Source organism: Ursus maritimus, unplaced genomic scaffold (genome assembly GCF_017311325.1).
Source record: "Ursus maritimus isolate PB19 unplaced genomic scaffold, ASM1731132v1 scaffold_25, whole genome shotgun sequence".
Taxonomy (NCBI): domain Eukaryota; kingdom Metazoa; phylum Chordata; class Mammalia; order Carnivora; family Ursidae; genus Ursus; species Ursus maritimus.
In genome coordinates this window covers 43,466,180-43,475,846 of record NW_024425008.1, presented here as the reverse complement: position 1 = coordinate 43,475,846, position 9,667 = coordinate 43,466,180, and positions in this window count along the sequence as shown.

Genomic DNA, 9,667 nt, shown 5'->3' with positions numbered 1-9,667 from the left:
GCTTTGTTACCACACGAAATATCTCCATGAATGTGCTTAGAAGCCTATGGAGTATCCAAAAGTGGCATCTGGGAGGCTCCTGGTCCTGGTAGAATCTTGGGGTCAGCAGCAGAATAGATGCCTCATTTCCCGCAGGAGGCTTGGAGTCCAGGAGGGACTGGCTTCCCTGGGTTTCTGGGAGGGGAGTCTGCAGGACTGCCCAGGAGCCGCATCAGAGGAAAGATGGCTCCTGGACGACCATATGGATGGGGCTCTGGTTGGAAGCTGGAGGGGCCTCTCATGACATGACCTGGCTTCAAGTTGTACTTACATAGCAAGTGCACTATTTTAATGTATATTCCGCTTTATTTGGAGTGGCTTTGAAAGGGGCTAGGTGGCCATTGTGCACGGGGGTAGGAGGTGTCCCTGAACTCTGCCAAGCTACCTCCTTGTGTCCCTCCCGTACAAGAAAAACCTTTAACTGAAGAGATGCACCACACGGCCACGTTGAAAAGGGCGCTGGGAAGCTGTCTGTTCCCCAGCTAACTTGGGTTCATACAGAGAGGGGAGCACAAAGTCCCACACAGGTGCTGGGGGTCCCTCAAGGCCCAACCAGGGGCAAAGGAAGCCGGGCACACGGGGCCCCCTCAGATGGCTCCCTGGGCTGTGGTCCCTCTAGGGCCCATCTACTTCAGGGTGGCCTCCGGAGCTGGACCTGAGCTGAACTTCCGTCTATCCGGGCAGACTCGGGGACACACTTTCTGTGAAAGTAGTCTTGGGCTACCTTCTGGTCAGAGCTGGTGGCCACTGAAGCCTGAGCAGAGGGTCTTAGACATCTCAGGGAGACAAGTGGTCCCAGCTGCAAGGACCTTGCAGACTCTGCTGGAGCCACCGTGGCCGACACCAGCAGAAGGAAGTGACATTGGGTCTGAAGTTATTGAAAGGACCAAGAGCAAAAGGACTGGGGGTCACTGGGAACTGAGGGGCCACAGTGCCTGAAGAGAGTCTCAGTGATCTGCTTTCCCCGGGGGATGGGGGGGGAAGTAAAGCAAAAGACGGTGCTGAAGGACGGGGAGGTGCTGCTAACAGATGCTAGAAGCACGTGCAGGCCTCCAGCATGACCAGCCTCCATCGAGGACACCCACGGAGACCGTGCTCTCATCACTATCCTGCGGCCAAGGTTCTGCCAGGGGCTTCTGTGGGGACCTTGCGACAAGGACCACCGACACTCAGGAGTTCATTCTTCCCAAGTCACCCCACCGTACATCCCGGCCCTGGGGCCACAGCGACGCTATTTTATAAATAAAGTGAAAGAGTTATTGCCTGAAGATAGAGCTTGTGGGTGGAGGGGGAAATAACTATTTTTTACCACCCCACTGGAGCTAAGTGGAGCTAATTCAAATCCAAAAATGAACTCTGCCTAATACCGTCATGTGTTAATATTGAAGGTAAAGTCTTCAGTTCTACCTTAATCAAATCCATGAACATAATCCAGTCTTACCAAGACACTTCAAGGGACACTTACGCAATTAGATGGAAAGAATGTTTCTAGGCAGTTCAACCTCGTACCTTGCCAGCCAGCTGCGGCCAACCTTCTGAATCTTATGGCACTGGAGCACCCTCTAGTGGTGGTGAGGCAAAGCGGACACTTCCAAACCGCTCAACTGATTCATGGACAGGGAGTACGAGATAAATATTCCTTGTTTGGGCGAAAGGTTAGGTAGGCTTGCCTGAAGGCAGCAAAGGAAATAAATAGAACATTATACGAGGAGGACTCCAAGCCTTATAATTCTCCACTAAGAATAAGGCATGTTCTGTGTTATTCAATGTTCAATGCCAAAGGCAAACAAACAAGAATTATTAAAAATCTTAAAACAATCTAAAATAACATCCTACCCAGTGAGGTTTTAGGAAAGCTTTTGATTTTTCGTTTCTTCTTAAATCCATGCTACATACAGACTTTCTCCTTGGAGATTCTGTTTAAAGAAGGGAGAGGAGGCAGATAATAGATATAATACCTTAAACAAACTCCCTTCAGCCATGACAGTGTTATTACAAACTTGAGTGAGTGCCATTATTGCATATAAACAAAAACAACGGACCAGAACCAATTTTGCCTAAGGAAATATCATTCAATTTTGTTGCGCCCCTCGGTTTACACTTTCCTCTGGTGTAGCAAGTGATGGTTAATATAAATAAGAAGGTCTGTCTTTGCTTAAAGATGGCACTCCTGTGAAAGGACATGTATACATTTAACCAAGTAAAAATGTTACCATCTTTTGCGTATGTGTCTCCAAACCGAAGGAAATACATTCACTTGGTTTGAAATGTAAAATATACTCTTAAAATCTAACTAACACAAACTGGAAGAAAAAAAAAAATCCAACAACACACATGTAAAAATAAATAAATAAACTTTTTTTTTTGAAGCTCGAGGCTTTGTGTTCTATTGTGTTTAGACTTAAAATATGGAACTATTTAGAAAGAATTAAAGAGATTATGTTTATTTGATTTCAAGTTATCTCAGCAAGAAACACATTTTTCATACCTCTTTGGAAGAACAGCAGGTCAAATGACACATTTGTGAGTGACTGTTTGAAATATTTCAGCCACGCCGCAGGGTCCACCTGACCTGAGCACCACAGATTGAGGGAACAAAGGCTTGTGTTTTAAATGTTCCTTTAAGAGCCTTTCTGGGGGAGCTCGGGGGTGGGGTGGGGGTTGCGGGAAGCTGTCACAAGCCTTGCTTTTTATTTTTATCCTATGACACTAATCATTTTAATTATATTTCTGACCTCTGACTTAGGATCATGATTAATTTTCCCAAATGCAAACATTATATAGCATCATTCTGCAACTTTGCAGGAATAATACAATTTGTTTCAAAATCACCCACAATCCTGAAACTCCAAAGTTTCACAATATCTGTAGATTCATTCCTCTCTTTGAATAGATTTTTTTTTTTTAAATCTCTTCAGTAGCAAAGGTAGGTCTTTATTCTTAATGCTAAAATGAGGAGCACAACAGGTTTGTAAAAGAGGAGATCTAGGACCTAAGAAAGAGATTCGCTTTATTACATGACTAGATGAAAATCATACATTCATGTAAGGTTAAATGGGGCTGTGGTTTGTTTATTAAATGGAACGATTAATAATTACAAGTGCCCGAAGACCACGCTTGAGAGGACCTCAGTGACCATTTCCGAGAGTAATTAAACATAGAGCAGAACACAATCCCTGTTGAGGGTGTAACTCAATATCGGGACTTGTGAGTCAAATGTCGAGCCCCTTAGATCTAGAAAAACCTTTGTCTGTGGCCTTATTAAAGAAATTCTCCCATCTGCATTTAAAGGGATAGATTGCCCAGGCCTAAATAAAACGCCAGGACCTAAGATGAAAATGGTCTGACCTCGCTGCTACACCTGATACTTCCAATACTGATTTCCTCCGAGCTCCCCTTTCTTCACCTCCTTTGCCCCGGGCTTTCATAAGCCGGAGAGAGAAAAATGAATTTCCCTTCCCAAATGCTAGAATTGCTGGTGCAGAACGTCACTAAATATCAGCAGCTGTGCCAGGGCACCTGGGGCCGTAGAGGGAAACCTGACAAAAGACTTCGTTATGCACAGGATCCCCGATCCCTGTTCTTCTTGGTTTCATGCACTTTAAGAAGGGCAGGGAGAATTGCAATGATGCTCTTTGGGGGAAAAAAAAAAGTGTGTGCACGGGGGAAATTCATAGGAGAAAGGGAATAAAACAGGTGTTCCTAAAGCAACAACATGGGACTTAAGTTATGCCAATATTACTCATGACCACTGCTTCCAAACGTTACTGTATAAATGTATCGCTTGGGGGTGGTTTAAGACGCAGATTCCGAAACACTAGGTCTGGGGTGGGGGCCTGAGAGTCTGCATTTCTGAAATGCTCCCATAGGCTGTTGGTGCTGCTGGTCTGACCACCTTTCATTTTTTATTTTTTAAAGATTGATTTGTTTATGTTAGGGGTGAGGGGCAGAGGGAGAGGGAGGGAGAGAATCTTAAGCAGACTCCACACCCAGCATGGAGTTGGACCCGGGCTCAACCTCACGACCCTGAAATCATGACCTGAAACCAAGAGTCAGACACTTAACTGACTGAGCCACCCGGGCGCCCCAGAAGACCACTAATTGCTAGAGCAATTCTCTGCCTTTCAAATAATCCCCCTTAGCCCAGATTACTATTCCAAAGTGGTTTCATTTAACAGTTGTTGCTCAACTCAACAAAAAATTTCCCGAAGACAGGCACTGGGTTTTCGGTCTCTCTGATACACCCCTTAGCACCTAGCATGGCACCATTATCAGAACGAGAAAGTGAAGTACTAACAGGAAGGGAGGCAAACGTTTTTCCGAGGTAATGGCAGCACCACCATGAGGAAGGACACAGGTTCAAAGGCAATCACGCGACACCGACACCGTGGAAGAGGTGTCAGAGGTCTCTCTTCGTGTCTTTATAATCTCTCGTGAAGAGTGTTTGAGAAGATAATCTCTGGTCTCTTTCCACCTCTCTTTCAGAGTTTGCAATGGCGGTGCTGTCCTGCCAGGACATATCGCAGGAAAGGAGTGGGTTTGGGGGCGGGCAGATGGGATAGAGCTTCTGTGACCTCGATTTAGCTGCGAGGCTTAGTTTACTCACTTCTCAAAATGGGAGGAGCATACCTCCCTCCAAGTTGATTTTAAGGATCAGAAAGGATCCACATAAAGCACCCAGCACAGGGCCTAGGAATCGCAGCCGCTCAGGAAGTGTTAGGCGTCAGCAGCTCTCCTTCATCTGGGCTTGTCCTATCCTTGGTTTTCAACTAAGACAGCTGCACGTTAAAATCACCTGGGGGAGCTTTGAAAAATCCTGATCTGCCCCTCCAGGCCAGACCTCAGCCCAGTGAATGATAATCTCTGAGCCAATAAGTGGCGCCATTTTTAAAGTCCCCAGGTGGGTCCAGCATTCAGCGTGGGTTGAGGACCGCTGGTCTGAATGTAAGGAGCAGTCACTTCTTTTTGGCCCAGGAAATGGCACGGGCTAATTAGCCTCCACCAGGGGTGGTGGGGAGGGAAGGGGGAGGGGAACAGACTTCCCCTTCCCTCCCCTGCACACCCCCAAGGCTTGCTCCTCTTCAAGCTCCTGCTGGGACAGCAATCTGCCAGCCTAGTGCTAATGGGTTTCTTCCTAGTTAGTGATCTGCCCCGGAGACATCAGCCCAGCACAGTGCCCTCCACCCCTGTCCCAGCCCAGCCCTCCGAATATTTGAGCCGGACTACTTTGTTTATCTGTAATTTGTGGTTATCTACCTTCTCCTTCTCCTCGGTATGATTATTGTATTATTGTTGCCCACATTTTCTGGGGTTTCACCAATAGTGACATCAAATGAGGTCACATGAATAAAATAGCCACCAGAAAAGCTCACCCCAGTATTCGGCCCCTGGAGAGCTTACCCCACAAGCTGTCTAATGTTTCCTGGGAGGTGCCTCACATGTGTTCTTGGACAAAATCAGTCAACTACGATCCTGTTTCTATCATACCAAACCAAGGAGATCAAACTACCTCAAAGGGTTGTGAAGAGTAAATAAATAATGTACCTAAAGTACCTTAGCCTAGTGTTTGCAGCAAGGTGTGTTTTCAATAAATGTTAGGGTTTGGTTTTTTTTTTAATTTATTTCTTTGAGAGAGCGTGCGAGCAGGGGGAGAGGGAGAAGTAGACTCCCCGCTGAGCAGAGAGCCCTGAGCCCAAGGCAGATCTTAACTGACTGATCCTGACACGCCCCTAAAAGTTAGGGTTTTTATAATGAGTAGGTGGCACCCTCGCTGGCACCCCTGATCTTTTCTGACGCTGTTCTTTCCCCATCACATTGCTTGCTCACAGAGCTCCTACCATTGTCTGGAGACGGCATGGGAACTTATGGCAAAGTTGGGCAGAGTCCTGCCCTTCGGGAGACACGTACTGTTACCCAGGTTCCAGGCGGTATTGCTTGGGCCTCAGGGTCTCACTAAGATTCACCTGCCTGCCTTTTCTTTTTCTGACTCCGGCATAAGTCCCCACCTCGTATTTCAGCAGCATTCTGCCCTTCGTTCCTGGAATGTTGCTGCTACGTCAGCTGCCCGGCTTGATAGCTCTTTCCCCAGTGGGAGGGCTGCACTGGGTCAGGGCCCAGCCGGGACACTGATGTCCTCCCCAACAGGAGAGGAACCAGGCCTTTAGGGGGATGGTGGTTTGCACAAAGCCGTCCACATCCTCTTCGCTACTAACTGATAAACAATTACTGCGCACCTATCATTTGGTGGGTGATGGATGCCAGACCCAGTCCTGCCCTCATCGTGTTAAGTCTGAGAAGATACAGGATATGGAGGAAGGAGTAATTCACACACTCTGGGTTACATTTAAATAAGGGCTAATTAAGAGAAATGGGTTATAACAGCTGGAGAAGATCATGGAAGAAGCAGATATGGAGTCAGCTTGACATAGGTTGGTCAAAAAGACTCTATAGATGAGATGAATCTAAGAAAATGTTTGAAGGAAGAACAGTGGTGTCCCCGAGGGTAGACCTTGATCAGGGTGGTCACCCCAGGGTACAGGCAAAACGGTGGGGCACTGTCTGAAGATAGTCTAAAAACAATAAAATCAACTAAAAGTGAGTCCACTTTTTATTATCACAGTGCATGAGGAATTCTAGACAATAAGACTCCTGGTAGTAGCCCTTTATTGCCTTAGTAATTCTTACAAAACATTGAGCTGGGTGCTTTCTATACATTCTCAGGGAAATCAATAATCTTTTTGTCTTAAGCGCTTGAACTTCCATTTCTTCTGTCAAATAAATTAAGATTTGTATTTTAAATCTCCCACTTCATACCGTTCCTAAGAGTGGTACTTTGGTGGGGGGGGTCCTTTCTGGAAAGTGCAGTGTTTGATAAAAATCAGGTCATTATCCAATTTAGAATGAAAATGGGACATCAGAAAGAAGATTATGGACATAAATAATATTTGGGGAATGGACAGTGGGTCTAGAATCCTAGACTTCTGTCTTCAGCCTTTATGCCTATGACTCCCCTATATAAGCCTGTTTTTCCATGTCTAAAATCAGCCAGCCCGTAGTTTGGTGGATAGTTGGCATGTGGACTCCGTGAGGGCAGGGGTCTTTTCACCAATGTATCCGAAGCAATAAGATTAGTGCTGGGCCAAGAGGGAATGCTCCATAAATATTTGTTGTGTCAGGGAAAAAGGAATAGTTTATTTCTAACAGAGGTTAAGGGCCCTATTCAGCTGATGCAAATCTGGATCTGAAGACACATTAACTCTCCAAGATGATGCAGTCTGGGATCTTACCGACTGAGAAGGGAGGGATGTGGGACCTTGTGGTCTGGCCCAGGTTACAATTCCTTTATCTGTAACTGCTGCAGTATTTGCCTTGCGGCAGAGAGCTGGAGCTTGCTCTGGGTTTTCATGACTCATGCTGGAGATCACTGAATCAATCTCATCCCAGGAACTGTCAGAACAGTTCTTCCAAAAGCTGTTTTTGTAAGCTTGGAGGTTGTCTGTTAATCAAGGTTCATGGGAGGGGAGGGAGGAAAAAAAGGGGGTGGGGAGAGAAAATAAAAGAGAAAAAGAAAAAGAAAGGAGGCAAGGGTTGAAGCAAGGAGAATGAGGTCTGTTTTCATCTTTTTATAGTTGAATGAATGAATGGATAATGAATGGGCAAATTACATTTTCTCCCTCCCCCATCCCAGTCATACATCTGCAGTTGGAAAATTGCTAGAAATACTTAAATCACATTAATTTTTTTTGGATACACACACAGATCCAAGGAAGCTGCCACAAAATGTCCCCCTAAGAGCTCAGATCTCACACAGGAGATTTGCTACTGCTTTCGTTTCCAAAGCTCCTGTTTTAGCAGTCATGGTGAATTAAAGTCAGAATCACCAGAGGCATTTTAACATTTCTTGAGCGATGAGATCAGGACTGGGGTCCCCACTGAACACTTCAAACATATAGCTGAGAGAGAGCAAATCGGCCAAGTTCTACCGAGTTTTAAATCCCGTAATTCTGTGCTCGTATGTAACTTTGATCTGTTCTGGGAACACAGTCTGTGCTTCTAATCTGGGCCCATCATCTTGGAAATGCGTGTTCTGCTCATAAGAGATGCTGAGAAAGAAGGGGTACATAGATCATGGTGAGATAGTCGCCACCCCTGGGGACAGCACCTCAAAGGCACTGCTCATGCTAGATCACTATTGTCACCTTTAATAGGAAAGGTCCTGAATGTAGTTTTCAGAGGTATTCGATTTATAATTAGGACTGAGCTTGAATTTGGGGTTGATGGGGGGAAGAGATAAGGCTAAATGCTATTTTGCTTCTAGGAGGACTTAAAAAAAAAAGACAGTCTCTTCAATAAATGGTGCTGGGAAAATTGGTCAGCTACATGCAAAAGAATGAAACTTGACCACTCTCTCACACCATACACAAAGATAAACTCTAAATAGATGAAAGACCTCAATGTGAGACAGGAATCCATCAAAATCCTAGAGGAAAGCATAGGCAGCAACCTCTACGACATCGGCCAAAGCAACCTTTTTCATGACACATCTCCAAAGGCAAGAGAAACAAAAGATAAAATGAATTTGGGGGACTTCATCAAGATAAAAAGCTTCTGCACAGCCAAGGAAACAGTCAAAAAAAACTAAGAGGCAGCCCACGGAATGGGAGAATATATTTGCAAATGATACTACAGATAAAAGACTGGTATCCAAGATCTATAAAGAACTTCTCAAACTCAATACACGAGAAACAAATAAACAAATCATAAAATGGGCAGAAGATATGAACAGACACTTTTCCAATGAAGACATACAAACGGCTAACAGACAAATGAAAAAATGTTCAACATCATTAGCCATCAGGGAAATTCAAATCAAAACCACACTAAGATACCACCTTACGCCAGTTAGAATGGCAAAAATTGACAAGGCAAGAAACAACAATTGTTGGAGAGGATGTGGAGAAAGGGGATCCCTCCTACATTGTTGGTGGGAATGCAAGTTGGTACAGCCACTCTGGAAAACAGTGTGGAGGTCCCTTAAAAAGTTAAAAATTGAGCTACCCTATGACCTAGCCATTGCACTACTGGGTGTTTACCCCAAAGATACAGACGTAGTGAAGAGAAGGGCCATATGCTCCCCAATGTTCATAGCAGCATTGTGCACAATAGCTAAATCGCGGAAGGAGCCGAGATGCCCTTCAGCAGATGACTGGATTAAGAAGTTGTGGTCCATATATGCAATGGAATATTACTCAGCTATCAAAAAGAACGATTTCTCAACATTTGCTGCAACATGGATGGTGCTGGAGGAGATAATGCTAAGTGAAATAAGTCAAGCAGAAAAGACAATTATCATATGGTTTCTCTCATCTATGGAACATAAGAACTAAGAAGATCGGTAGAAGAAAGGGATAAAGAAAGGGGGGGTAATCAGAAGGGGGAATGAAGCATGAGAGACTATGGACTCTGAGAAACAAACTGAGGGCTTCAGAGGGGAGGGGGGTGGGGGAATGGGATAGGCCGGTGATGGGTAGTAAGGAGGGCACGTATTGCATGGTGCACTGGGTGTTATACGCAACTAATGAATCATCGAACTTTACATCAAAAACCAGGGATGTACTGTATGGTGACT